We start from the raw sequence: 6,139 nt of genomic DNA, 5'->3' as shown, positions 1-6,139 counted from the left end.
ATATATGCATGTGTGTGTGTGAATTTGTACAACTGTGTTTGTCCCCCCATCATCGCTTGACAACCAATGTTGGTGTGTTTACATCCCCGTAACTTAGCAGTTTGGGAAGAGACCAATAGAATAAGTACTACGCTTACAAAGAATAAGCCCTAGGGTCAATTCGTTCAACTAAAGGCAGTGCTCCAGCATGACCGCAATCAAATGACTGAAAAGAGGCGTATATATATATATATATATATATATATTATTTACAATTTTTGTTATAGTTAGGATGAACAGATAAACTACTCCATCTAGTGAGAGATAAATACATGAATATTTAATATATATTATATATATATATACAGTAAATACCTCACTTTATAAGGACCTGATTTACGAAACCCTGGTTTTACAAGCTTTATTTTATAATAAATATAAAAAATTAAACAGCCATTTTATGAATGTGGCAACGTGGCGGCAGCACTCGTCCTGACATGTCTACACAATGACAGAGTAAAATGACAGCATAAATTTCATTGCTACTATGGGAAATTATTGCTCTGATTTATGAGTTTTCACTTTATGAGCAGCGTCCGGGACCATAGTAACCCGCATATCGGGGCATTACTCTGTGTGTGCGTGTGTATATATAACATTCCACTGACACACGAGTGCCATAAGTAAATATATTTGGGAATAATTGGTTAAAAAGTTCCCCAACTTCTGCTTTAGTGTCATCAGCAATAATTGAGACTAACATCAGCTATGGAATTGGCAAAGCCACTGCCATCTTCCAGAGAATGTGTACCGTCTGCTCCTGCAACACAATCAGGTCTGGCTCTATAATGGCTTAGCTCCACCGGCAGTTCTTTATGCCAGGGAAACAGGAAAGGGCACTTTCAATTAGCAAAGAAAAGCAATAGGTGCAGGTGTGGTTGTATGGGAAAACCTTTGCTAGGGTGCCTCATCCTCAGTGGTCCTTCCATCATGCCAGACATCAACCTGGAATTTCTGGGGATCTCTGCTATTGCTGGATAGTCGTAGACCCTATCCTAGGTTCATCCGTCCTGTTGACAGGTCTTGTTTTGAGTCCTGCTGAGTTTCCTGCAAACCGAGTGCAGGTGCTGGTTTAGTCATCGGCAGCCCAACCATCCAACAGGGTGCACTGGATTCCATGGCACCAGTAAAACTCATGAGAAACCTCACAAGTGACCTCACAAGTGTGTTGGTTAGGTTACATCCCTGTAACTTAGCAGTTCAGCAAAAGACACCAATAAAATAAGTATCAGACTTTAAAAAAGAAGTATTTACATCAAACTGTTTGACAATGCCCTAGCATGGCCACGGTCTACTGACTGAAACAAATCAACGATAAAAGAATGTATCTTACCTGTTCTGTGATGTTATCAACAGGTAGTGTCATCTAATCATAATCAACTTCGTTAGTTTTCTTCAGAATAGTCCAAGAAATTTCTTTCTCACCTCCTCTAAAGAAAGACGGAAAAAAAAACTAGTAAATATATATCACAACAGATTTTCCTAATATTCTGTGGTTGTGTGGTAGGAAGTTTGCATCCCATCCACATGATTCCGGGTTCTACAGTAAAGCAACTTGTGTAAGTGTCTTGCAGTATAGAGTATAGACTTAGGCCAGAAACTGAAAGAAGCCCCTCAAATACATATATACACATATCTTGTGCTCATGCCAACCACCTCGCTGGTGCTTGTGCCACATAAAAAGCACTGAGTCCACTCTGCTGAGTGGTTGGAATTAGGAAGGGCAACAACCCTGCCTAAAGTCACAGAAGTCTGGTGCAGGCTTCGGCCTGGCTGGCTCTTGTGAAACCATCCCACCCACGGAACATGGATGTTAAATGATGATGATGATGATGATGATGATGATATATACACATATTTCATATACATCTATCTCACATACACATCACTAGATCGTGGTTTCAATTCAGAGACAGGGTGGTGCATTGTGTTCTTGAGCGAAACCCTTCATCTCGCATTGCTCTGCAATCACTTCAACACCTGAGGTGTGGTACACCTGTGCATCTGTTCAAGCAATGTCGATTTGATGGAGAGAGGGAGCTAACCATCATCATCATCATCATCCAGTGTTTTAAATCCGGCAAGTGTCTTCTACTACAGTATCAGGCTGACCAAAGCCTTCTGAGTGAATTTGGTAGACAGAAACTGAAAGAAAAATGTGGGATACATGTACATAAATATATATTTAATATTTGTGTGTCTGTTTGTCCCCTGCCATCACTTGACAACCGATGTTGGTGTGTTTTCATCCCCCATAACTTAGCGGTTTGGCAAAAAAGACTGATAGAATAAATACTAGGCTTTAAAAAAAAAAAAGTCCTGGAGTTGATTTGTTCTCCTAAAAGCCTTTAAGATGGTGCTCCAGCATGGCCGCATCCAAATGACTGAAACAAGTAAAAGAATAAAAATACACACATAATATACATACATGCCCTATAACAATATGTCAGCTGACTCTGCATTGGCCTTCCTTCCTTGCCTCTCCAGACATTTATTGCCTTACAATCAGCTCCTCCCCCTCCTTCACTTTTATGATTCACAAGTTGTTGACTCAACATTTATTCGTCTTTCCCTCATTTATAGATCTTCTATACCATTTAATAAATTCATAGTGGAAGTGCAATGGCCCAGTGGTTAGGGCAGCGGACTTGCGGTCGGAGGATCGCGGTTTCGATTCCCAGACCGGGCATTGTGTGTGTTTATTGTTGTTATTATTTCCAATTCCGCTGAGGTCGACTTTGTTTTTCATCCTTTCAGGGCCAATAAAAAGTACCAGTGGAATACTGGCGTCACTGTAATTGACTTACCCCTCACTGAAAATTTCAGGCCTTGTCCCTTTATTATTATTATTATTCTAAGGTGGTGATCTGGCAGAATGGTTAGCATGCCGGGCAAAATGCTTAGAGGTATTTTTCATCTGCCACTAGGTTCTCGGTTCAAATTACACCGAGGTCGACTTTACTTTTCATACTTTCGGGGTCAATAAATTAAGTACCAGTAAAACACTGGGGTCGATGTAATCGATTAGCTACCTCCCCTTCCCCACAATTGCCGGCCTTGTGCCTATAGTAGAAAGGGTTATTATTATTATTATTTTTATCACTGAGGTCAACTCAGCCTTTCGTCCTACTGGGGTTGATGAAATCAGTCCCAGTAGATTACAGGGGTCAATGTAAATCGACTTTCCCCTCCCCACAAAAATTTCAGCCCTTGTGCCTATAATAGAAAGGATTATTATTATATTTCTGTAATAATACATGGAACTTTTGACGAGATTAAATTACATTCGTTAGGCGAAGGGAAAACTAGTCACAGATAAAGAAGACTTAATTCATTTAAATATCATAAATATTAGAAGAGGTAATTAAACAAATATTTAAGTCACTTACTAATTAACAATACAAGTATAGAATTGTCATTCTAACGAATGTAATTTAATCTCGTCAAAAGTTCCATGTATTATTACAGAAATATAATAATAATAATCCTTTCTATTATAGGCACAAGGGCTGAAATTTTTGTGGGGAGGGGAAAGTCGATTTACATTGACCCTTGTAATCTACAATTTATTTAATTAGCTTGACACATATTTGGAGGGAAATAAATGGCATAATCGACTTAATTTTGTCATAAATTTATGAGAAGTGTGTATTTTTATTTATTGAAATCATCATCATTTAATGTCCGTTGTCCATGCTGGCATGGGTTGGACAGTTTGACCAGGGCTAATAAGCCGAGGGGCTGTACCAGACTCCAGTCTGATTTGGCATGGTTTCCATGACTGGTTGCCCTTCCTAATGCCAACCACTCCAAGAGTGTAATGGGGGGTTTTACGTGCCACCAGCACGGGTGCCATTTGCATGTGACACCAGGATCTGTCACAACTACAATTTCATCACCTGGCTTGATGGGTCAAGCAGAGCATATTGCCAAAGGTCTTGGTCCCTAGCCATTGCCTCTGTGAAGCCCAACGTTCGAAACGTTGCAGGCAGGGCAGTGGAGTCGAAATAAAAAAGCTTCGACTCCAACTCCGACTCCTGTACTATTGGCACCTCCAACACTGACTCCTCTTTATGTAATTAAGTGACTGTGGTCTACGTATCTCATAAAGCATATGCATTCGCTTGTACTGAGTCAGCCTATAGGTTATAACTGGTTTATATTAAAGAATAAAGATATTGTGAGTCAGAGTCAATATAGTTTTACCGACTCCGACTCCAGCTGCCCTTAATTGTTTCTGACTCCACAGCCCTGGTTGCAGGGATGTGTTTTTGACGGTGAAGATTACGATTATCTTTTCATATTTTACTTGTTTCCACATAACTATCTGAAAAAGAGATATTTTTAAATAATACCTTCTAGAAATACGTTTCTGATTATGGAGAATACAACGTGTTGGAAATTGATGTGGAAATAAAAAGGTTAGAGCTACAAGCATCGGATAATTTCACTGGTTTCCTCATGCGTTTTCCTTCGCATCAAATTCCGACTCAGTCGTAATCTACGCCAATACGAAACATTTTAATTGAAAATTTTCTTCAAAAAGATCAATTTTTCCAGTTAAGTTTGAGGAGGCACACATTTCCGTAAATAGTATTTGAGATACGTACGTATTTCTAAATGAAACTTTGCAGAGATATATTTTTTTCAAGGACATACATTACGAATGTGCTAATAAAATTCAGGAAAATATTTTTGAGGAGCTTTGGGTTGTTCCTTTCTTCCCAGTGTCCACCTAGAGACAAGTTTCCGTTAATTAGTATCTTTTAACTTTTTTACAGATTTCTCTGTTTGAAACATCAACAAAATCGTAATCTACAATCCTGAAAATGTATCTACACAAAATTTCATTCAAATATGTGCATTTTTCAGCAAGTTATGAGGAAATAAAGTCAGAGAAACGCAGTCCTGGGGATAAAAATAAAACTAGTTTTATTCAAAGTCGTCTCCTCTGTGTTAACCCCTTCGCGTATAGTTAGTTGAGGGAGATTTGGCTGCTATTTCTACCAGGTCTAGCTGCCATGTAGAGGTCTCCCTCATTGGCTCATACATACATAGATTACAAGTTCAGGTTTATACCTGTAATTATTGGGGCTCTGGGATATGGTAACACACTGCCTAAATACCAATCTTGAGAATTTAGGCTTCTCAAAACCAGAAAGGAGAAAGGTAATTCAAGGACTACAGATCCAATCCATCGCTGTAAAACTTTCCAGAAGTTTATCATTTAAATATACATGAGCTTGTCTAGATATGTAGCTATATGCATGAGAATGCATACATAAAGCAAAACATACATACATACAAACAAACAAAAATATTCTGTTGTTGTTGAAATTCCAATGAAGGAGCCTCAAATCTAGGTTAAAAACCGGTTCTTCCTCTATTGGCAAGAAATCATGAAATAAAACTGATTGACACATACAAAGGTGCGATTTTGAAGGAGATTTGGCTGCTATTTCTAAGAAGCTAGTCATTTATCACGTGGAGAACTATGATCACAGGTGTCCCAGCGGTGAACATTCCGTCATTCGATTAGTCACAACTTCAACTTAATTATGACTATTAATATTGTCCTTGTGCGTCACAGAAGCAGCTAAGTGTAAATATTTGAGAAACAGGAAATATACATGAATACATGTGTGCACACACGCACGTGGTAAGTAGCTTGCTTACCTAGCAGCCACATAGTTCCGGGTTCAGTCCCACTACGTGGCACCTTGGGCAAGTGTCTTCTACTATAGCCTCGGGCTGACCAATGTCTTGTGAGTGGATTTGGTAGACGGAAAACTGAAAGAAGCTCATCGTAAATATGCGCGCGCGTGTGTGTGTGTGTGTGTGTGTGTGTGTGTGTGTGTTTGTTCCCCCCCCCACACACACACACCTTCGCTTGACAACCGATGCTGGTGTTTACGTCCCCGTAACCTAGCGGTTCGGCAAAAGTACCCGATAGAATAAGTACTACGCTTATAAAGAATAAGTTCTGGGGTCGATTTGTTTGACTAAAGGCGGTGCGCCAAACAAATAAAAAAAAACAACAAAAAAACACATCTGAGAAAAACAAATAAAAACAAAGCACGTGTATATATTTTATATACAC

The 6,139-nt window shown here is 39.2% G+C and overlaps 1 long non-coding RNA gene across 3 annotated transcripts in view; it reads right to left on the bottom strand.

The window, feature by feature from the left end:
• Nucleotides 1-6,139, bottom strand: part of LOC128251137 (uncharacterized) — a 17,766-nt gene that overhangs the window by 9,497 nt on the left and 2,130 nt on the right. For all 3 annotated transcript variants that reach the window (XR_008266990.1, XR_008266989.1, XR_008266988.1), the window contains exon 2: nucleotides 1,373-1,469. This is a non-coding gene — a long non-coding RNA (uncharacterized LOC128251137). The remainder of the gene's footprint in view (nucleotides 1-1,372; nucleotides 1,470-6,139) is intronic.

Source organism: Octopus bimaculoides, chromosome 28 (assembly GCF_001194135.2).
Source record: "Octopus bimaculoides isolate UCB-OBI-ISO-001 chromosome 28, ASM119413v2, whole genome shotgun sequence".
In the NCBI taxonomy this organism is placed as follows: Eukaryota; Metazoa; Mollusca; class Cephalopoda; order Octopoda; family Octopodidae; genus Octopus; species Octopus bimaculoides.
This window is presented reverse-complemented; position numbering and strand designations above follow the sequence as displayed.